Below are 24007 nucleotides of genomic sequence, written 5' to 3' on the forward strand. Positions count from 1 at the left end.
AAATAAACCCAACTCTCTACAGTCAATTAATATTCGACAAAGGGGGCAGTCACATAAAATGGGGTAAATATAGCCTCTTCAACAAATGGTGTTGGGAGAAGTAGACAGCTACATGCAAAAAAATGAAACTTGAGCACCAACTTACACCCTACACCAAAATAAATTCAAGGTGGATAAAAGACTTAAATATAAGCCGTGACACCATTAAAGTACCAGAGGAGAACATTGGCAGGAAAATATCAGACATTCCACACAGCAATATTTTTACTGATGCGTCCCCTAGAGCAAGGAATATAAAGGAACGAATAAACAAATGGGATCTCATCAAAATAAAAAGCTTCTGCGTGGCTAAAGAAAACAGCATTAAAATAAAATGACAACCAACTGTATGGAAAAACATATTTGCCAATGATACCTCAGACAAAGGTTTAATCTCCAAAATATACAAAGAACTCACACGACTTCACTCTAAGAAGACATCTAACCCAATTAAAAAATGGGGAAAGGATTTGAACAGACACTTCTGCAAGGAGGACATACAGAGGATCCAGAGACACATGAAGAGATGCTCAATAACGCTTGCTATCAGAGAGATGCAAATTAAAACCACAATGAGGTACCACTTTACACCGGTGAGAATGGCTATCATAAACAAAGCAATAAACAACAAATGTTGGAGAGGGTGTGGGGAAAAGGGGACTCTGGTCCACTGTTGGTGGGATTGCAGCCTGGTACAACCATTATGGAAAACAGTATGGAATTTTCTCAGAAAACTAAAATTGGACCTGCCTTTTGATCCAGCAATTCCACTGCTAAGATTGAATCCTAAGAACCCTAAAACACCAATCCCAAAGAACATAGGCACCCCAATGTTCATAGCAGCACAATTTACAATAGCCAAGAGTTGGAAGCAACCTAGGTGCCTGTCAGTAAATGAATGAATCAAAAAACTATGGTACATATACATAATGGAATTTTATGCTGCAGAAAGGAAGAAGGAGCTCCTACCTTTTGCAACATCATGGATGAAACTGGAAAGCATTATGTTGAGTGAAGTAAGCCAGGTGTTGAAGGACAAATACCATATGATCTCACCTTTAATAGGAAGCTAAACAACAAAACAATGAAGCAAGCAAAATATAACCAAAGACACTGAAATAGAGAACAGGCTGACGTGACCAGAGGGGAGAGGGGAGGGAATTTAAGGAGAAATAGGGGAGGGATTTAGAGGAACATATATAAAGGATACATGGACAACAACTGAGAAGGGTCGAAATGGGAGGGAGGGGGAGCACGGGGGTGGGATGGGATGGGAGTAATAGATAGAAAACTGTACTTGAAAAATAATTAAATTAAAAAATTGGGAAACATAAAGAAATTAATGCAAACTCATAGAGCAAATTTTTTCACAGTTCACTCCTGGGAGATGAAGACACCAAACATTACAGTCTACAATCTGGACATATAGTCCATGAGAAAAGACATCTCCACAAGGACTCCCTTCAGCCTCACTGAATGGGACCATGTAATCCCTGAGTTAAAAGGTTAAAAGGAATATATGTTTTTTACTTAAGAAGGCTCCCATACTTGTGCTTCATTCACTTGATTGAACACCCCAGCCTATAGAATACCTCAAATTAAAGTTATCCAGAGCAATCACTCAGAGAAAAAGCAGATGGCACTGAAAGCAGATAGCTTTTCCCAGGACCTAAAATTGGGCCAGTAAAGTCAATTCCTGCTATATATAATCCTTGTGTTTATTTCATAGTTGTTATTTTCCTAGCTTTATTAATGAAATTAATTCTTTCATGACAAGCTGGTCACCTCACCTATGTTTTAGGTGTATGTTCTAGTTATAACATATAATTTAACACTCAAGTCTACAGTATTTTCTACTTTTGTTGTTTCAACCATTTTAAGTGGGAAACCTTGGCAGGAAAATATTGTGGTACAATGATTTCAAACCTTAGTCTCCTCCTAGAACCTATCTGAATGCTAGATTGCCATCAAATGCCTGCCTCTACCTCTGGTAAAACTGATGAGTTCCAAGTTATTTCTGTGAGCAATTTCTCAACTGTTCCTCACTATTCCATCGATTTCACCAGAGCTCCCCCTTCTGAAATTTCTTGAGTTAAATTACAAAAGAAGTTCCATCTTTCACCTGTGCCTACCTAAACCCACATTATGCATCAGCCGCATCCTCCCAAGGAGTGACCCAAACATCTCCCAGAGTTTAATTAGTCACTAGCCAACCCTTATGACATCACTGCCTATATGTTTTTTTAAGTTAATCTTTATTGTATTTTTTCCATTACCAGTTAGTCCCCTTATACCCTTCATCCCCACCCCACCCCCAGCAATCACCACACGGTTGTCCATGTTCATGAGTTCTTTTTCCCGAATCCCTCCATCCTCTAACCTTCCCCCCACTTGCTGTCATCTGCTCTCCAACTATGAGTCTGTCCCCATTTTCCTTGTTAGTTCAGCTTGCTCATTAGATTGCAACATGTGAGTGAAATCATATGTCATTTGTCTTTCTCTCACTGGCTTATTTCACTTAGCATAATGTTCTATTTCCTAAATTGTAAATGCCTTAAATTTAGTTGTACTTATTTCAGGGGTGTCAAACTCATTTTCACCAGGAGCCACATCAGCCTCGTGATTGCCTTCAAAGGGCCAAATGTAATTTTAGGACTGTATAAGTGTCCTACTCCTTAACAGTTAAGTGAGTCTGTGCTGCTGCCAGATAAAACAAGATGGAAGGCCAGATTTGGCCTGCGGGCCTTGTGTTTACCACCTGTGACCTATTTCAACCCTAACTGCTGTTGAACTACCCTTTGTGAGGTGTTTGTGAGTAGAAACAGTCCACATTTTTCATGAATCCAAATGTTCATCCAATGATGTCAAATATATTGGAAAGAACTTTTACAGGGTTGTTCAAACCAAACTAATCCCTGATTGGAAAATGTCCTTGTCTTCCTTCCTGTTAATGAATCCAGAAATGAACAAACTCTTGCAGGCATCCTTTGTGCCCTCACAGGTTATATTTTGTCTGTGCATACAAAATAAGCCTTGGGTATTTGATTGTCTAGATAGCTGGAGGCTGACTGACTGGGCAATGCCTTCTGGGTCACTTGACATCCTCTTTTACTATCCTTTAAATAATAACAGCCACCCCTCCAAGGTCTCATCAGAGGAAAAAGAGGGCTTTATCAATAGTAGATTACTACCCTGATGAGGATCTCTCTGTTCATGAAGATAACTAGTATGGCCTCTCCATGGAATGCAACTTGCTAGCAGATTTTCAGGAGATGAGGATAATCACTTTCTCAGAATTGTATTTTCATGAGGTGGCCTTGGTACCATTTAATTAGACTTAATAATGCAAAACCTAACTAGAACCATCAGTTGAATTGTTCACTCAACCACCTGAGCAATTTGAGCTCAGAAAACATTTTCAGATTCTTTACCACATATAGTTCTCGACAACAGAACCACCCTTGATTACATGCTTACAGCCCAAGGAGAAGTTTGTACCATAGCCAACTCCACATGCTGTACCTGGATAAATACTTCTTTCAAGTAGAATTAGAAACAACCAAACTCTTGAATCTTGCCAAATCCCTTAAAAGACATTTCAGTTTTGCTTCTACTTGTCAATGGCTGGTTAGGATTGAAATTTTCTGATATTTTCAGTTGGTCCCAACTGGATTCAGAACTGTTTTAAGGTCTGGATTGCAGTTTGTTTTGTTTATCATTATGATGTGTTCAATATATTTAATTGTCAAACTGTTGATGTTCTATAAAACCAACCATTTAAAACCTCCTTTAAAACCTCAGGTAATGGTTACAGGAAGAATAGAAATGATCCATCAAACCACTATACCCCTCCATGTTTGTAATTCATGATGGCTGGAACCTTTACAGTAATGCCAAATATTTTTGTCAATTAACCCTGAATTCTCTCATAAACTCAGTGCCTTCATTGTTCTTTGACCTTTCCCAATTTGTTTTGGCTGCTTTCATAAGACACTGAAATTTTTAGGTTGGCAAGTGTGAAAGAGAACATTTATAAGCAAATGATTCTATTGCCACAAGGTAATTGACACAGGAGTACCACCAAGGGACTAGATGGAACCAGAGCAGGTAGCCAAACCACTCTGGCACCAGCATGGGACAAACTGACCTGACCCATCATCAATGCTGTCTGTTGATAGTTTCTGATTGAAAGGGGGAAATGTGCACTCTAAGAAAGAAGATACCTACTAAGAAGGGTCCTGGTGTCCAACTGGGCTCAAATTTAAAAGCACAGCCTAGTAGTCATTTCTAAACTGGGAACTGTCATGCACACTGCATGCCCTTCAGGGAGAAGGCTGCACTAACCACCCCGCCTTGCCCCACCACACTGAACTGCCCGCCTGCCCACAAAACTGTGTTCCTGCAATCCGAGCCAGCCCTTATAAACAAGTTCCTGGAATCGTATTTCAACCAATAGGGCTGAGGCTTTCCTTGTCCAACTGGAGCTATGCATCTGTATCTCCAGCAGCATCTTCACCAGCCAATCAAAACAGCTCCATTCTGACCAATCGGGGTAACGCTTTTTGGACCAATCAAACTGTGAAGATTTGGAGTCCTCATTTGCATAAGGATGGACCTATCAGGAACCACGGACTTGTGTCTCTATAGTCAGCTTCTTTCTCTTTCCACTGAAGACTGTGGTTTCCCTAGCTGGAGCTGAAACATCAGTCTTGCTAGAGCAGAGTGGAGCAAACTGGCACATGACAGAATGGAGCAGACTGGTGCGTAGTGGAGCAGAGCAGGCAGAGCAGAGCAGAGCAGAGCAGAGCTGTCTAGCTAGAGAGAGGCTTTGCCCCAAGGCCACCTCGCCCCAGAGCCTCCTTGTAGCCATGCTATTTAACAGTCATGCTGCTTCATAATTGAGCTGTTACACTATTGGAGCTGTTACACAGCCATGCTGTTCTCACAGCCGTGCTGTATCACAATTGAGCTGTTTGCACTGAATAAATTTCCTTCTTCACTGCACCCCAAATTGGTGATTCCTGTTGGCATTGAATTGGAACTAACAACCATTAGTTGACATGGCTAAATAGCAAAATTGTGCCTTAAAAATTATTCACTGGGAAGATTTCAAAGTACAGATTTGCCCTTCAAAAACTGCATTATGACATTATAATGTTAAGTGAAAACCAAGATAAGGTATAACCATAGAAACAAAAAATATACAGGAAAATAGATTAGAAAAAAGGACCCATGGACAAAGCCAAAGGGAGGAAGGACAGAGGGTGGGAGGTGGGGGTGGGTGGGGCAGAGGAAAGCGGTGGTGGAAAAATGGAGACAACTGTACTTAAACAATAATAAAAATTAAAATTTTAAAATTAAAAAATAAAACAATAGCAAAAAGAAGATCAAAATATTGAAATGAGCAGTCCTTGAGCCTCTGTTACTCCTTTATAAAATGTAGAAGACTGACTAGAAAGTGTTATTCAATGTTTTAAATCACTGGATTGACCAAGCTGCCTAGACTCTAGGCCCTAGAGTCTTTTCAAATTGAAGTCTACAGTAGGACTTTGAGCTCTCTGGTCCTAAGAGCTATTGATTGGTTGGATTTTCAATTTACCTGTAACATGGTTACATATTGTTTTACCATAAAAATATCATGAAAAGTTAATGTGCATGTTACTAGCTTTAGGGCACAGTGAGAACGAAAAAAGGAAATGTAGAGAGGAAAATAGAATACATCCAGAAACAAGATGTTGAATGAAAGAAAAAAGCTAGTTGCAGAATGACATATGCATTAGGATATTACTTATGTAAATTAACAAAAACATAGAAGTATATATACACACACCCACACACACATATACATATGTAAAAGTATACAAGTGCAATAGAAGAATACATACCAAATTCATCTTCGCCTCTGGGAATGGATGGAGAGGAATGGGGCTGAAAATAGGGGACACAAATTAACTTATCTGTAATGTTTTATTTTTCCCATTGGGAAAAAATCTAAAGCAAACTTTATATTGAAAATGGTAATAGTTGTTATGCAACATGAATAAGTTCTAGAGATCTGCTCTAGAACATAGTGCCTACACTTAACAATACACTTAAAAATTTGTTGCGTAGATATGTTAAGTGTTCTTACCATTAAAAAAGTTCTTTATCAATTCTGAGTAGAGATCCATGTGTATTTGTTACAGTATTGATTTTCAGTGCTTTTCAGCATTTTTCTACTTATTCAAAATAAAAAAACATATATCATTTTTTAAAACGAGATGTTGATTATTTCTTTTCTGTATTTTTAAAAACTGTGAAATGTCCATGGATTATTTGATAAATTATAAGTGGATTTAATCTCAAAACTAGGTTAAGGAAAAAGATAAAAAAGTAACAGGACAAAGAAAAATGAAAGAGACAGTCACTGGGATAAAATAGAGAAAGGCCCCGGGAACCTCAGGGACTCCTTGACCAAAAGTAACAAAGAAATTCTTGTTCTGAAGAATAAACCAAACATTTAACAACTGGACCCATTAAAGATGAAGGTTCCTAAGTGTTCCATCCCCCACCATATGAATTTAAAAACCCATTTTCTTTCATTGAGTTCTCTAAACAGAAACTTCCAGTGAGTCTCCTTGTACTGCTTAGCCTTTCAGGGACAAATTTCCATTTCGGTTTCCAAAGTGGCTGTTGTAACACCACAGATCACCTTCTGCCATCCCTTCTTCAAATTCCCACCGGTTTCCAAGAATCATATGGGGAATATGGTTCTCTGAATTTATTCCCTCACAGTACACAGCTTACAACATTTCTTAAACTAAATATCTTACTACAAAAGCTAAACCTGTTGAAGATAAAGCTTTTCCTTTTTCTCCCACTACCTTCCCCCAAACTAAATTCCTGTCACAGTCAGAAATGTTTTATTGCACAGCTCCCCCCCAAAATCTCAGTAATCTTGGCTCTTTGCTGCATAGTGACTGACAATTGAATCCATCTGCTTTTATCAATTCATTGTCTCTTGATTATCCCCATGGCCCCTTTTTGTTAGCGCTTTTCCCCCAGACCTCCTTGCTTTTTGTGGGTACCTCACAATATGATATTTCTGAATGGCTCTCCTCACCCTGACTCTCAGCCACACCCATAGCCAAAGCCTCTCTTGATTGATGTCACTGAAGCACTGACTCCAGATTTTGTCTAAGAGTAGCAGTGACCTTGTATCCGGACACGTAATATGCCAGGAAGACAGCTGTAGTCAAACAAGATATGGATCCTGAGTCACATCAGGGGAAAGGTTGAGGGCCCTGCTGATAAGTGAGGAGGATAGGTTGGGAAGATGGTCAAGCAAGTGAGAATGTTAAACAAAGTAGATAAATATGGGCTTCATGCATTCAGAAGCAACAGTCCCCCTTAGACCTCACTGTTCAAATAGACCACTGATAGGAAAATCTAAGGAAAAGGATGAGAGCTTGACCTGTAATTATCACTCTCCCTGACTCACAGTGTGGCTTTGGGCAACTTGCTTTAAAGAATCTGAGACTCATATCCTCCATGTGAAAAATGATTCCATTGTGGAAACTGTTACTGTGGGAAGAGACCTTAAAGGTAAGTTTTATATCAAGCCCTCATTTTACAGTTTGAAAATTCTGAGACCCGAGAAATGAAAGCAACATGTACTACATTATCCTCAATGTTTACCTTTCCTAAGTCCATGAGGTTGTCTGTGAGGTCATATGAAATAAAACATAGGAGCCTTCTGACTCATTTAGAAGAGAGGGGCTATACCAGTATAATTATAAGGTGTTATTGGCAGCCTTAACACCCATGGTCCCTTAACATAACTCTGTCTCTTGAATGAAGACACACCAGTCTGGGTTTACATTCCCTTAGGACCACTGAACCATATGAATTTAAAAACCCATTTTCTTTCTCTGAGATAGTCTCCCACAACTGACTATCTCAGCAACAAGCTCAGACAGCAGCTCTCTACCCTATCATCCACTGCAGTCTTTCCCACCTCATGGTGTCCCAGCTGCTTGAGCAGACCTTCTACCTAGTGGTCTGGAAACACTTAGTCCCCCATTATATTCCTCTGGGCCCATGGTGGGCAATGCTACCTTATACCATGTGACACCCAGCATTTCAGTGCCATAAGTAGATGACATGGAGCAGCAAGAAGTTAATTGCAAAAGGCCTCCTACAGGGTTATTGGGAGATGGAGTCAGAGTCATACAGGTCAGAGAAAGGATGAGGAAGTCAGAAAAGACAGAGGGCAAAATAAAGAGCATACCTAGGATCACACTTTTTTTCAGTGCATATTATGCCAAAATGGCTTTTCATTTAAAAGAGTAATTTCTCTAGTATGTAGCCTGGCTGTCTGAAGAAGGCCTGTGAATTTTTCATTCTAATAAATTAAATTTTCAGATAATAAATGAACCCCATTCCTAGCATTAGCTGCATCCACTTTAGGCCCCCATTAACTAATGGTATTTAGTGCTAGAAGATACCTGAGGGTAGAATGGCAGAGGTGAAAATCAAAAAGGAGAGATTAGTTCACCTACCTGCTTTTCAGCATCTTTCAGTTTTTGGCTAGAAGTGATTTGGCCTTGATTCATGAATCACTAGGGTCAGCAATATCATGATATCACCAACATAAACAATGGACAAATAGGTCTTTATCTAGGTAATAAGCAAATGGGTCTTTCCATATATTTGGGTACTGAATATGTGTATGTGCTGCTACCAAAGCATTATTGAAATTAGTCAAAAAACAGCAGTGGCTTATAGGAAAGGGTGAGTTCAATGGCAAGGAAGGTTGATTCCAGCCTCTCTACCCAGATCTGCATAGTAGTATCCTGATTCTTTGGCTCTTCTTCTTAACTGGTGACCACTGCTTTAAAAATTAAGTGGTGTATTTGGAGCCTTCTCCAGAAACAAAATGACAAATTGGGATTTTGCTTGCTCCCACTACATTATTTCTGTATTTCTGAGTAACAAACCAGGCACACTCACCTCTTCCCCACAAATAGACATATGGAAGAATCTAAGTGAGTCGTGGTCTAGGATTTAACACCCAACACCTTGGCTTTGAGTTATAAAGCATGCTTATCTCTCTCTTTACAGCCTAACTTCTAAACTGCTTCTTCCTCAGATGAGTATGTGTTTTTGTCTAGTTTTAACTCAAACCTCATATATCTGAAAACTCACTGTAGCATTGGCACCATTCCCCTTCCTTTCACCTACTTAGCCAAATGAATATGACTATGTCATTTATGAAATATCTTAATATGTCATGGCTATAGCTTTGCAAATACAGGATTTTCTATGGAAAACAACAGTGTGACTTATATACCACACATACAACACATTCAAAAGGCAATGGGTACATCTTTTCCTTTGCCAAGCAGTATAGTACATAGGCAGCCCACAAAAACAAACACGCACAGATGTAGACACAAATACAGAGAACCTGTAAGGGAAATTGAGAACAGTGTATTTACATTGAGGATAGCCCTATGAGTCTAAGCAAGGAGAGACTGAGAAGGTGACAGTTATGCCAGTGTACAAAGAAGGTGCATAATAGGGTCTACTGATTCTCTGGGCCTTGAACAATAATGCCAACAAGTCAACATGGAACTGTGAAAGACAGAGCTTTTTCCAAAATGCCCCCCACTTGGCTGAGGATCAAAGTATTGGGGCCACCAAGATGCCAAATAAACCCTAGATGCTATAAACTGAATGAACATCCCTTTCATAACCTACTCTTTTTTTAAATATTTCAACCAATAATTACTTTGGTCACAGAGATGGAGTTTGTTGTTATGAATAAGCCAATTACCTTCTCTCCAGTAGAGGAGGCTTTCATTTTAACAAAATGGAGTGGTACAAGAATTTGCAGCATGTCATTCCATCTCTGTTACAAGGGTTCAGAAGAAAAACATAGTTAATAGTATGGTATCTATAGTTTCTACCAACTCTACTGGTTCCATACTGTCCAGCTGACTTCCCTGTGCTCAGATCTCTGTAGTACTCATACTACCTCAGGTTTTGGAACTAAACCCCAGCCATAGACCTCAAATTCAATAAGTAGGCCCTTGTCTTATTCTACCTGGGCCATAGTATCTAATTTCAATTCTTATAGAATCAGGCTCCCTTCTGAAATCCTAGTCTTCCCGGAATAGTGATAAAAAAGTTCTGGATATATGTTGTACAATATGGCAGTCACTAACCAAAGATGGTTACCAAACACTGAATTCCAACCCCTCACCCAGCAATAATGAGAAGCCCTGCCCTCCAAGTGCCAACAGAGGTTGAATTGGGAACCTGGACTTCTACACCCACCTGAAAGTAATAAGGCGGCACATTGTCTTCCCCTGCTGGAGCAGGATCAGAGAACATTAGCTAAGACAGAAGGTTTAAGTAAGACCCAGAGTCTCATAACATACTACAAAAATATCCAGGTTTCTATAAAAAAAATCATTCATCATATCCAAAATGAGAAAGATCTGCAGCTAAATGGAAAAAGGCAATCAATAGATGCCAAAGCCAAGATGACAGAGATGTTAGAATTATCTGACAAAGATTTTAAAGCAGTCATGATAAAAATATTTCATTAAGCAATTACAAACTCTCTTGAAACAAACAGGAAATAGAAAGTCTCAGGAAAAAAATAAATGATACATGGAAGAACCAAGTGGAAATTTTAGAAATGAAAAATAAAATAACTGAAATTTTTAAAAATCAACATGCCCACAGCAAGTTGGTGAGGAGGGCAGTGCAGTGGTCCAGGTGTGGTCCAGGTGAGAGAGGGCAAGAGCTTGGTGTAGGGCAGGGGTGAAGGTGGGAATACAGGACATGGGCAAGGTGAAGCTGACAGGAGATGGGACAACTGTGAGATAAGGTGGGCTGTTTCTCATGTCACAGAGTGCAGAGGTGGCATCAGAAATGGTGTGTTGGATCTGGTACATGTTGACTTTGAGATAACATCTAGGTGGATGTGCCAAGCATGCTGATAAAGTAATAAAGCACCATCTTTTAAAACATAAAATAAGTCAGTAGATAGGCTCTACAGCAGAATGGAAAGGACTGGGAAAGAATCAAGAAACTTAAAAATGGAAGAATAAAAATTATCCAATCTAAACAACAGAGAAAATAAAGTGAAAAAATGGACGGCCTCAGGAACCTGTGGGACTATAATAAAATATCTAACTTTCCTGTTATCAGAGGAGGCCTGACACAATAGTATAAGAAGACTTAATAGAAAACATATTAAAGGAAATAAGGACTGAAATCTTCCCAAAATTGGTAAAAGACATAAACCTATAGATTCAAGAAGCTGAGACTATTCCAAACTAAATGAACCCAAAGAAATCAATGCAAAGGTAAATCATAGCCAAACTTCTGAAAACTAAAGATGTTAAAAAAGAAAGATCTTAAAAACTATGAGAAAAAAAAGATATTTACCTACAAGGTGGAAAAAAACAATTCAAACGACAGTAGATTTCTCATCAGAACCCATGGAGGTCAGAAGAAAATAATACCTTTTTCAAGTGCTGAAAGAAAATAACTATCAACTCAGAATCCTATACCCATTGAAAATATCCTTCAGGAATGAAGAGGAAATCAAGAAATACTCTGATAAAGGAAAACTAAGAGAATTTGTTGCCAACAAACCTGCATTAAAAGAATGACTAAAGGAAGCCCCCCATATATATTCCAGTACAAATAACATCTCTTTTTTATTACAAAATCATAAGCATGTAATTATGTAACAATGGGATCACACTCAAGCACACCATATGACATTTTAGGTGAAATATTCAAATTAAAACTATAAATTACTACACTCATAGCATTACCTTACCAACCACACTCACGCAGGTGTTACTTCAGTCAGACTCTGTATATACAGTCTGTCCAGAAAGCATCCAGCTATGCACTATAAAAAATAGAGACATTTATTGAAGAAGATACAAGATACAAGAAACACTGTATATAAAACAATGATGCCTCAGTCCCCTTTAAAGTAGGCACATTGGGACCTCACACAGTTCTCCCAATCACCATCAGCTGCCTGATCCCATTTTCCTGAATATCATCAACAGTCTGAAATTTCTTCCCTTTCGAAGGTGATTTTAGTTTTGGGAAAAGCCAGAAGTCACAGCGTGCCAAATATGGACTACAGGGAGACTGGGTCACCTGGGTGATTTGATGTTTTGCCAAAATCTCTGCATTGCAATGTGTGAGCAGGTGTGTTGTCATGATGATGCTGCCAATCACCAGTTGCTCATAGCTGCAGCCTTCTGAATCATCCAAATAGTTTCCACAAAGAAATGTTCAAGCTTAACACAAAATTTGATGCAGATTTGCTGCTTTACTCCCTCAGTCATTTTGAATGTGATGGCCACACAGTACACATGCTCACTCAGTGGCATCTACCACCCCCACTGACTAGTACAGTGAGGTTGTCATTGTTCATGCATGCGCATTCCAGTCCACTCTCCTTGGCTGTCAGGTTACATCAATGTCGCATAAACCATTCTCGTTATATTAACAGTGGCTGGACATTTTCCAGACAGACTTTGCATGAAGGAATTTTGAAATATCAGGAAGGAAGAAGAATGAAAAAAGTAAAAGTAAGAGTAAATACCATTAATTTTTTTGCTCCTGTTGAGTTTTCACAATTACATTTGACAGTTGAAGCAAAAATTATAACATTGTCTGATGTAGCTCTAAATATACTATGTAGAGGGAATTTTTAGGACAATGATGTTATGAATGAGGAAGGATAAAAAGGCTTAAAAGCGGGAAGCAGTATTCATATAGGTAAAATGTTGGTATTAGTAGACTGATAAGTTATGTATAGGCAGTCTGGAAAACAGTTGCAAAGTTTCTTAAAGAACTAAACATACACTTAATACGTGACCCAGCGATCATGTTCCTGGACATTTTTTCAGAGAAATGAAAACTATGTTCATATAAAAACTAGTACGCTAATATGTACAGTTTCATTCATAATAGCCAAAAACTGGAGACCACCAAAATGTCCTCAACAGGTAAATGGTTAAACAAAGTGTAATAGATCCACACCATGAAATACTGTTCAACAGTAAAAAAGAATGTAAAGAATGTATTGTCTATACCCAGAACTCAGATGGATCTCAAGGGCCTTATGCTGAGTGAAAAAAAATTCAACTTTAAAAGGTCACATACTCTATGACTCCATTTATATATCATTTTTGAAACGACAAAACTTTATACATTTAGGAAAAAGATTATTGATGGCCAGGGGCTAGAGATTGTGAGGGTGAGTGGGATAAGTGTGACTATAAGGACAATAAAGGGCTGGCACAAGAGATATGGTAGTGGTGATGAAATAGTACTTTATCTTTGTGGTAGTAATTACATAAATCTACTCATGTAATAAAATGGCATATAATCACATCCATTGTTCAATGTCAAATTCATGGTTTTGATCTTAAGCTATAGTTACGTAAGATGTAGCCATTTGGGGAACTGGGTGAAGGGTACATAGAACCTTTCAGTCTTTTCAACTTCCTATCAGTCTATAATGATTTCAAATTTTTAAAAATCAAGTCACTGTTAAAACATGGGGAGGAAATGCGGGTCATCTGTAACAGTATCGACAGTAAAAAAAAGATCAAGTCACTGAGACAGGCAGAGTAATGACCCTACAAAGTAGTTCATGACCTACTCCTAGAACTTGTGAATATGTTAGGTTTTATGGCCCACAGGGAACTAAGATTACAGATGGGATTAAATTTGCAAATTAACTAACCTTGAGATGGGGAGATTATCCTGTATTATTCATCCAGGTAGATGCAATGTAATCACAAGGGTTTTTCAAAGTGAAAGAAGATAGCAGAAGAATGAGTGTAAGAAAAGGAGATGTGACAATGCAAGTAAGATTAAAGTGATGCAATATAAGGAATCAATCTACCACTGCTGACTTTGAGAAGGAAAGGAGACTATGAGCCAAAAAATGCAGGCAGACTCTAGAAGCAGGAAAAGGCAAGGAAATGTAGTCTCTCCTAGAGTTTCCACAAAGGAATTCAGCCCCACTCACACTTTGATTTTAATGCAGTGAGATCTATGTCAGATTCCTAACCTCTAGAACTGTAGGATAACAAATTTATGTTCTTTTAAACCACTAAGCTTTTAATAATTTGTTATATCAGCAATAGAAAATGAATATAACCACCAACCAGGGGTTAAAAACTAACCTATTGAAAAATGGACAACTGGCTTTTTGCAGAGTACATTCAATTCATTTGTCAGAAGTCAATAACTCTGTACTATAATCCTAAGTCAATGGTCAATACAGCATGGCTAATTCTATTTGCAATTCCACATTGCCAGTGATAGAAATCTTGCCTCAAAATTTCTGAAAAAGAAATATATCACTCTTTATTAAATGGGACCTGCAAAGCCAATGCAGAAATAAGAATAGAAACATTTGTGCCATGGAGGCTGGAAATGTCTCAACCTAGCTAGAAATACCTGTTTGCCAAGGAATTTCCTGCTGTGTTAGGAAAACAAGGCATCTATACTTAGTTTCTAAGAAGGAGAATATAGAAATAATAGAAAATGCATTGAATTAGAAAAATGGTAGGGTAAATTAGTACAGAAGGTAAAAAGGCCCAGCCAGGAACAAAGCTAATTTCATATAAGAGAGGAGAATATGTTTTATTATTTTTTCTGTCCCCAGTATCCTAGTGCTTAGCACATAATAGGTGCTCAATAAATGTTTACCAAATTGAAATAGAAATTATCATTAATAGGCCCTTCCAGAATCAGGATTCTATTAGACTTCATACTGTGCCATACTCCAAACTACTAAGATAAGAAACAAAGACACAGGCAATAAACATTTATTTATGGATAGGAACATCACCTATTCCTACCTCCCCAACTGCAAAGCATAGATATGGCATATGTTCGTGTTTGCAGAGCTTAAGAAAATTTGTCTTTAATATATGATGTTACACTTCCATGATGGCTGATACTCCAAAAGGCCCATGAGTCCCAAGGGTCCTCATGAAGATATCTGGACATCACCTCCCTACATGACTTCATCACCATACCTAACAATCAGTGCTGGCAAGAATTCCCAATTTTTGTCAAGACCATTGACTAAGAAAAATATACAGAGATAGGGAAATAGACGAAAGAGAGCAAGAGATGGGGGTGGGTGAGCACAAGCAAGCTTTTATGGGATCTATTTTATATATTAATAATGAACTTGTATAGGGCGAGTGCTAAACAGACCTTTGTAGGTATCTGAAAATTGACAAGTCAAGGATTTGGGGAAACTAGCCTTGACATTTTCTTGGTGAGAATAGCAATATCAAAGTGAGTGCTAAGTGACTCTTTTTCACAATAAAAAATGCTCGTAAAGGCCAAGCAGAAAAATGCTCACAACAGTAGCTGAGAGTTGCAGCCCATAAGTATACTAATAACAGGATTTTTTGAGAGAGTCATTTTCATGGCTTCCATTTCAGGATACTATGACCATGACAGCCAAGCAATAGTAATTCTTGTAACAACCAGGCAAAGGCTATTGCAGGAGTTTTTAACATACAATGCATGGTTGAATTTCCTGAAAATGTATGCAAGTGTCATATATGTAAATGTGCACTTTTCTGGAGAGTATTCTTGGCATTCATCGAATTTTCACAAAAGTTCATGCCCCCCTAAAAATGTTAGGGACCACTAAACTACACGGTGATGGCTCACTTTATCTATTTTCCTACTCAGTAACACACACTTTCAGAATGTGTGGCAGTTATTTAATAACTAAAGAAACAGGAGGTCTCTGTTCAAGCAAGTGGCAAAAACTGGTCTCTGGGTTAATAAATCATGAATGCCTGGAATAACATGGCAAATATTGGAGAGGAAAACAGAAAAAAATGTAGTAGCACCACAAAATTTCAGTTACGCAGGAAAGAAAAGATCACTATTGACATTTTGGCTCAAACAAACAAATTCACACATAGATTTCACTTTTGGGGTCATCCCCTGCTACTTTACCAGGTTCTGGACAATCTCTCAAACCCTAGATATCAGTTGATAAGTATGTGCTCACAAAATGTGGACTCATCTTAGCATTGGCCTAAGTAAAGCTCAATTACAAAGGGGAAGCTTGAAAACTCAAAAGCAACTCCATATGGACTCAACATTTTTTTCTTGTCTACATGATTTCTTTTACCATAGCAGGCACATTTGGCCTATGGACCATAGTTTCTTTTGGCTCCTGCCCTAGATCAATGAAAGCCAATCACAGGTACTTAGGACTGGAAGACAGTTTAAAATATTATCTTTTCTGTCCATTACAGAAAAGGCAAGTGGAAATAAATGCTATTTGGCATATATATGTTATTTTTATATGTATGTGTGTATGTAAAATATATATATATTTTGCAAGAACACATGCAAATTATTCTGGACAGAGAGTTAACTGTGTACTTTATTTATTTACTTATTTATTTGTAGAGAGGTGGCAAGGGAGAAAGAAAGAGAGGAAGAGAAACATTGATGTGCAATTGGTTGCCTCTTGAACGCTCCCTACTGGGCACCTGGACCATAATCCAAGCATGTGCCCTTACTGGGAATTGAACCAACAACCCTTTGGGTCAGAGGCCAGAGCTCAATTCGTTGAGCCATACCAGCCAGAGCACCTGTGCAATTCCTAAAACATATCCTAAAAGGAATTCACACTCCTGTTGGTACCACCCTATTGTTTTACAACTACCGTTGTCAGGATGATCTTTCTAAACCTAAGTACCTCCTGATATGCTTTAGGCTTATTGTCTATCACCAGTCTTTCGTGAAAGTAAGAGCAGCCACTCTCCAGCATGCAGATAGCACCTCTTTGTGTATGCGTTTGTGAGTTTGTGCACACATGAACACACATGCATTTTGGAGGGGTGTCCAATTCTGCCAAACCCACAGCCTGAATCATTTTGGGGGTTCTTATCCTCCAGAAAGACCTCTTAGCTGGGAAAAGGATAGGCTGAGCCAGTTAAGGGAATAGAAACCCTGATAGTTCATTATCCCTCCCCACCAAGTTTTTAAAATTAATTTTTAGAGGGAGAGAAAGGGCAGGTAGAGAGAGAGAGAGAAATACCGATTTGTTGCTCCATTTATTTACACATTCATTTGTGGATTCTTGTATGAGCCCTGACTGGAGGTCCAACTGCAATCTTGCCATACTGGGACAATGCTCTAACCAACTGAGCTACCCAGCCTGGACCCAAACTGGTACACATTTAAGGGTAAAACAAATATCCTGGGACAACAGGTATAAGCCACAACATGTGGCCACACTATTTATAGTTATCCATAGAGAAAATGCTTTAATTTCCCACAAACAAAATGAAAATCAATGCATGTTCTGGATGGGGGACTGCTAGTCAAGCTGTCAGGCCCACAGTATAGTTTTGGTCACTAACCTCTAACCCCCTTCAAGTTGAATATTAGAAGCACCATCTTGGTTAAGTTAGTTTTGTAATACTGATGGGCTACTGAGGGGGAGAGGTATAACTTTTTAAATGAGGTTTGAAGGAGTTTGAGAAAAATAGTAGATAATTGTTTATAACAAAATCATCTCACTGGGAAGTATAAAGATGATCTATTAAAGTGACTTTTAGAAAAATAAAAAATTATGTGCTTAGCAGTTGGTCCTGAAGACCTCAGTCCTTTTCCCCACCAGAGAACAGGCAGAGAAAGATATCAGGTCACACTGCTTATCCACAGGAAAAAAAGATTAAAAAGAGCACAGTCCCAAGCAGAGGCCTGCAAATCACTGTGGTCAATGAGGGACCCAGGGGAATACAGACTAGAGGGTCCTCACCCCTTACCTGTGGCTGGTCCAGAAAAGGCCCTACCATCACTAAAAGGCATCTTTCCCCTACCCTGCACTGACTGACCCCACCCCAGACAAGATTTCTGCAAGGTTGTGATGTGCTTAATATTGCACAAAGCCAGTGTTGTTTGAGAGTAGAGGAATGTTCATCTCTGCCTAAAACAGAATTTTCTGCATGATGGAAAATTCTTTTTTTTTTTAGATTTTATTTATTTATCTTTAGAGGGAAAGGGAAGGAGAGACGAAGAGAGAAATATCAATGTATGGTTGCTTCTCATGGGTCCCCTGCTGGGAGCTGGCCTGAAACCTAGGCATGTGCCCTGGCTGAGAATTGAACCACAATCCTCAGGTTTGCAGGCCAGCACTCAATCCACTGAGCTACACCAGCCAGGGCAAGGGAAATTTTTAAATTAAAGGTAGCCCCTTGTGTGCAGTCTTGTCCAATGCCATTTGTTTTGTTTCTAAGGAGCCCTGGAGAAGTGGCATGGAGAGCCCAACAAGTCCTTCGTGCCTAACTCTGTGACCCTGGTTTCAAAAAGGTGGAGAAATTGTCAATTAGGGAGCTGATGGGAAAATTTTTGGAGGAGGTAATAGGGGGGAAATGAAGAAAAAATTAAAATGTCCAAACCTGCTTTCCCATTAAACCAGAAGCGGTTGAAGCAGTGAAACAAGATGACCTACTCCTTAGTGTATCATTTCTCTTCCCTATCATCTCCTTTGGTCCTTTTTTTTTCTTACTTCAGTGCAGAACACTTAAACCATGTACGTGCCAGCAGATAAATACATGTAAAGATAATGTAACAGGGTAAAAGGCCAATTAGAATCTCCTTTTATCCCCCTTACTAAGGGATTTGGAGAGAAAAAAAGTATTCACTAGAACCAGGCTTAGGAACAGAGCAACTGCAATGAATGCTTCTTTGGTGAAGCTAGTCCATCTCCAAAGCAAAGACTTTCTGAGATGAGGACCTACACAGTGATTGTCAGAAATCCATGAGCATATCTTTGACTGTTTAGAATCTAGCACTTATCACTTTTCTCATCTCTCTTCTCCCACCTCCTGAACATAGGCAACATTACCACATGTTTAGTTCTCTCCGCTCTGGGGAGTTTACAGGTAACTAGACTGTAGAAAAAAGAGAAAGAGAGGACTGGGTAAAACAGAAAAAAAGTAGCAGTCTTCTGCACTTGTTTGACTTTGACAACAGGGTGTTTATATATTTGCTTGTGTGTGTGTCTGTGTGTGTTTTTAAAAAGCATTGATGCATTGAAGATTTATTCACCAAACAGGTTGATTTACTTAACAAATTTGACACATCACATTTTACCAGATTCTCACAATAACTGTTACCCATTTATCAGAGCTGTTATTTAGCCAGATATTTGCTTTAAAGTATTAGTCATTTAAAGGAAAATACTGAACAATCAATCTGTGATTAATTTTAGTTATGTTATATCATGTTTGTTATGTTATGTTATGTTATGTTATGTTATAGCAACAATTATTTAGTAGAGTATCTGAAATCTAATCTTTCCAGGGCCATTTACTCCCCACCCAAAATCTATTTTTTTCCTAGTAATAAATTTTTGGTTAAAATCACACGAGAGAGAAAAAATTTTAACATGGACAATGTCCTTTCACGTTATAGTATTTTACACTTTCAATTTACAAAGGAAAAGCAGTTTGTCAACATGCTGTTAAAACCACAAATGTGAATACTGTTAACCTAAAAAATTGGTTACAGTAATAAAAGGATATGATTTAGGGGGCGGTGAAAGGACGGTTAGGACAGTTGGGGAAAGCTAAGTGGGTAATTAGAATAAGAAAAAGAAAATGAAGTTAAAGTTCAATTTTAAATTTGTTGAATAACCCTACTCCATTTGTACACATGTCCATAAAAAGTATATATTTTTCAATTCAATTGCGATCTATACAGGTTCTATGAGAGGTAAAATATTGGAAAGTATTTCCAAGTAACAAAAATATCTAATCACTAGCTGCCCTGGCTGCTTTGAGTTCCTGTATTGTAAATATGCCATTTGCAAAAGCAAGAGGCTCATTTTGACTTCCTAAGTCAAGGAGTGTGGGGACCAGGAAAGATGAGGTGAGGGGAGAGAAAGGGAAATCCCACTACCACACAAATAAATCTTTGACCTAGTAAGCAAATATGTTTTTGTTGTTACTGCTGGGTAAAATGTTCAAGTCTTCAAGAAATTAGACCCTGTAATAAAAATGTACCAGCCCAAATTTAAATTGTTCACTAGACAGATGGTTAATTATATTCACAGCCACATACTTCACTGGGATAGAGTTTCAGACACTCAGCCAGTTTTATTTGATTAGCAGGGTTCCCAGTTAATATGTAAAATGACAGTTACTTAGGGCTTTTTTGTTCCCTTCTAAAAATATTTTTAAGTAAGTGTAAATTCTCCTCAGCCATGACAACGTCATTGCTGTAAATAAAACGTTTGGTCATATGTTGCCGTATGTATAAAAGATGTAAGGGAGATTTATCCCTGGAAACTCACTCAAATGATCTCTACAGTTCAGGGAAAACCGTTGGAGCACCTTTCTCACCAAGACAAATATTACACTCTCAGCACACTCTGCTTCACCAAAAACAACCGAAGAGATATTCAAATCCCGGGTTAAAGTGCTTTAGATGCTTTTTAAAACACCCTAGGCAGCCGTACACACAAATCATGTCTTTTCAGATAACAATCTAGAAAATGGAATGTTAGGAAAAGGCCACATAGCTAAGTATACTGCACAGAATTCAACAACATGCTGGGAGCCAAAACGTAGAAGCAAAATATGAAACCCACTCATTCCAAACTGCAACCAGAAACTCGACAAAATTCAAGTGTGCTGGTGTCAAAATGGGGATGCCATTTTTTTTTTAACTTCGAAGAAGACAGAAAACCTTGTGCCGGTGATTCAGTCTCTCATGAATCCGACCGACAGAAGCAGTCATGCTGAAACCACTGGATTCCTCAGCAGAAGGGCGCCAACTCAGCGGCGCGTTTTCCACACTTTCCCAGAGCCGGCCCCGCTCCCCGCCCGGGCTCACGGCCTCCCCACCCCACCCGGTGTGCCAGACTCCAGCGGATGTGTGTGGCGGGGCACGGCAGAGCGCAGCTCCAGAAGCCACGCAGGAGCGCGGCAATTCGACTGCCCTCCTGAGAGGGAAGGGGCCTCGGGGCAATGCCCGCAACCGTGACATGCTGGGTGAGGCTAGATAGAGCCCCCAGTCGAGAACCGCCCGCAGCCCCAGTCGAGTGGCGCGTGCTCAGAGGCGCTCTGTGGTCCGCAGGGCAGCGCTGCGCGCGCGGGAGGCTCAAGAGGTGCGGGCCGCAGCGCTTCGCACCTTTGCCGCTTTGGCCCGGCCCCGGATCGTGCTGCCGCGTGGGTTTTCCCGCTCACGCCGAAGCGTTCGGTGTTCATGCCCATTCCCTGGCCAGAGTCTCCTGGGCAGCAGCCCGAAAGGAGGCAACACTTGGCTGGTGCCCGCTGCCTGGCCCTGTGCGTGTGAGCGCGGAAGCTCCAGCCGCCTGCTTCCCCTCCCCCCGGCGCCAGCAGAGAGAGAGGCCTTTCCTAGATTGCAGTGCCTGTCAGGGCGAGTCGGGACCGCGCGCCCCCGCGGCCTTGCTACCTAGTACACAGACACACGCTCTCCATTCTCGCACCGACACCCTCCCTTTCGTCTGCCCTTCCTCCTCTTCTGTCTCGGCCTCCCCCAATCCTTCCCACCCCCTGCCGCTGCCACCCGGAGTCAGCTGGGGAGCCGGCGAGGAGGCCAGGGGGCTGCGCGGCAGCGCCCGTACTCACCTCGCAGGCCGACTCCTGGGTGCACGTCGCGGGCGGGCTCAGGCAGCGGGCGCTGGAGTGAGCGCGGCCACAGTTAAAGCTGGGATCCCGCCACCACCGCCGTTGCTCTAGCTGCTGCCGCTGCTACTGCTGCCGCTGCCGCCACCTCTGCCTGAGCTCCATGCGCCAGGCCCGCCAGGTGGACGCGCCTCTCTCCCTCAGGCGCCACCGCCGCCTTGCTAGATGCTGTCAGAGCTGTTGGGCTTTGGCCCTGGAGCTCAGTGCCTCAGTGGCTGCCAGCTGCGCCTGGGGTCTCCGCTTGGCCCGCACGAGCTCTAGCCCGGGCCGTGGCTACCTCGAGAGACGGCTGCGTGCTAGGCGCTGGAGCCCGCTCAGTGCGGTACTGTAGCTTTCGGCGGGAGGGAGAGAGAAGGAGGGAAGCTGCCACTGTCACTACCCCGTTAAAGCTACCGCTAAATGCTGCTACTGTCGCTACTGCTACTGCTGTGGTGGCGGCGACGGCTGCTGCTGCTGCTGCGGCTGCTGCTACTGGTTTTCCTTCCCGGGTTCTCCCTCTGCCTCGTCCCCCTCCTCCTCCTCTTTCTCCTCCTCCTCTTCCTCCTCCTCCTCTTCTTCCTCCTCCTCCCCCTCCTCCTCCTTCCGCCGCTTTTCTCACAGCCTCCGCGGGCGCTGCCTGGTCTCCTCTTCTCCCAGAGCTGCCACTGCCCATTCAGAAAGGTGCCCAGAGTGGAACTGCCTCGGCTGCCACCATCGCTATTGCCCCTGCCATTGTTTCCTCCAATCTGGCTGTTCTTGCTGGACGCGTTCCCCCTTTACCTCCCTTTCTCGCCACTGTCCTCCCTTTCCCTCCCGTTTTCTCTACCCTTCCTAAGGCCTCTTCCCTATGTCCCCCCTCCCACTCTGTCCGTCTGTCCCTCCCTCCCCTCAGACTCCCGGGAGCGCGCACTGCGCAGCCACCTGTCATAAAGGGCGCGCACCCCCTTTCCCACCCCTACCCCACCCCCCACTCATTCTTGCAGCTAGCCCTGTCCACCGCGCCAGTGAAGCGTTCTTTCCCCAGCAGACAAGCAGGCGGAGAGCACTCTCCCACGTCTCTCAGGGTGGTTATCTGTACAGAGAGGGGCGCTCTGAAGTTTGGGAAAGAACATCTCAATGGCTTCTTTCACCAAACCATCTAATCATTCAACCTCTACCTACCCTTAACTTCAGAGCCTAGGCCTCCAGAAGGGTGGGTCGTGTTGGAAGGTTTGAATGAAGAGCCATTTCCCAAAGAATTGGACAGAGGGATTTTTGGGGATAAAGAAGGAGAGAAAAAGGGAACCTGAAATGTGCCAGGAAGAAAATGAGATCTGCTCAACTGCTGTCATCGAGAAACCCCTTAGGTGGTCATGCCCCTTCAGAATTCCTGGGAACTCAACAGGAAATAGCATGGGGGTCAAGATTAACTTAGAAGGGACCACTTGGCACTCCTGGAGCCCTGGGTGTAAGCTTGGGACCTGGGTCCCTGAACCACCACCACTAGGAGCCAGGGGGAGAGATAGAAAGGTTGGTGCCAGAGCAAGAGGAGTCAAACTAAGCACTTTGTGTGCACTTGCTCCAGCAAGCCATAGCCAAAGCACAGTTTCTTCAGTCAGGTTTCTCTGCTGCCACAGCTGCAGGCCCATTTTGCTGCCAACGCTTAGGCTTTGAGACCTGATGTGTGCAACTTTTCACCATCAACAGAAGCTCTATGAGACAAGTGTTCTAGATATCCCATTGCCCACAAGGTCTGGGATGTCTAACCAAGTTTGAGGCACTCTCCATGGGTCTTTCATCACTGAGCCATGATGTTACTGGACACAGGGGGCCCTTTTACAGTTAATTCCTCACCTATGTGCCTTGGTTTCTGCCATTCCACCTACTTGGAACACTCTTGTCCTTTCCCCTCTCACTTTAGATCTATGAAACTCATCCATAAATAAAATTCATCGTTAAATCATTGACATTTAATAAGGCCTTACTATGTGCCAGACATGGTGCTAGGCAATTTACATGAATTATTTTATTTAATTGTCAAAATAAACACAATTTTGTCACTCCCATTTTACAGGTGAGAAAATTGAGGTACAAAGAAATTAGATGTACCTATTTTGAGACTAGAAACAATAGCTTCTTTGTCTTGCATCTGTGAGACACTGTGCAAATACATTTGTATCTCTCGGGTACTGAGGTAAATATGAAGAAAAATAATATTTGGCCTGAGTCCTCAAAAACAAAAAGGTTAAACATTGAAATGCCAC

The 24007-nt window shown here is 41.0% G+C and overlaps 1 protein-coding gene across 4 annotated transcripts in view; it reads right to left on the minus strand.

Annotated features, from left to right (window-relative positions):
• NEXMIF (neurite extension and migration factor) overlaps positions 1 to 22284 on the minus strand; it is a 203881-nt gene extending 181597 nt beyond the window's left edge. For all 4 annotated transcript variants that reach the window (XM_037038587.1, XM_037038588.1, XM_037038586.1 and 1 more), the window contains exon 1: positions 21729 to 22284. The gene's annotated coding sequence lies outside the window, so the exon portion shown is untranslated. The remainder of the gene's footprint in view (positions 1 to 21728) is intronic.
• Between the last annotated feature and the right edge of the window lie 1723 nt (positions 22285 to 24007).

Source organism: Sturnira hondurensis, unplaced genomic scaffold (genome assembly GCF_014824575.4).
Source record: "Sturnira hondurensis isolate 20B ecotype Veracruz unplaced genomic scaffold, ASM1482457v3 Scaffold0024651, whole genome shotgun sequence".
Classification (NCBI taxonomy): Eukaryota; Metazoa; Chordata; class Mammalia; order Chiroptera; family Phyllostomidae; genus Sturnira; species Sturnira hondurensis.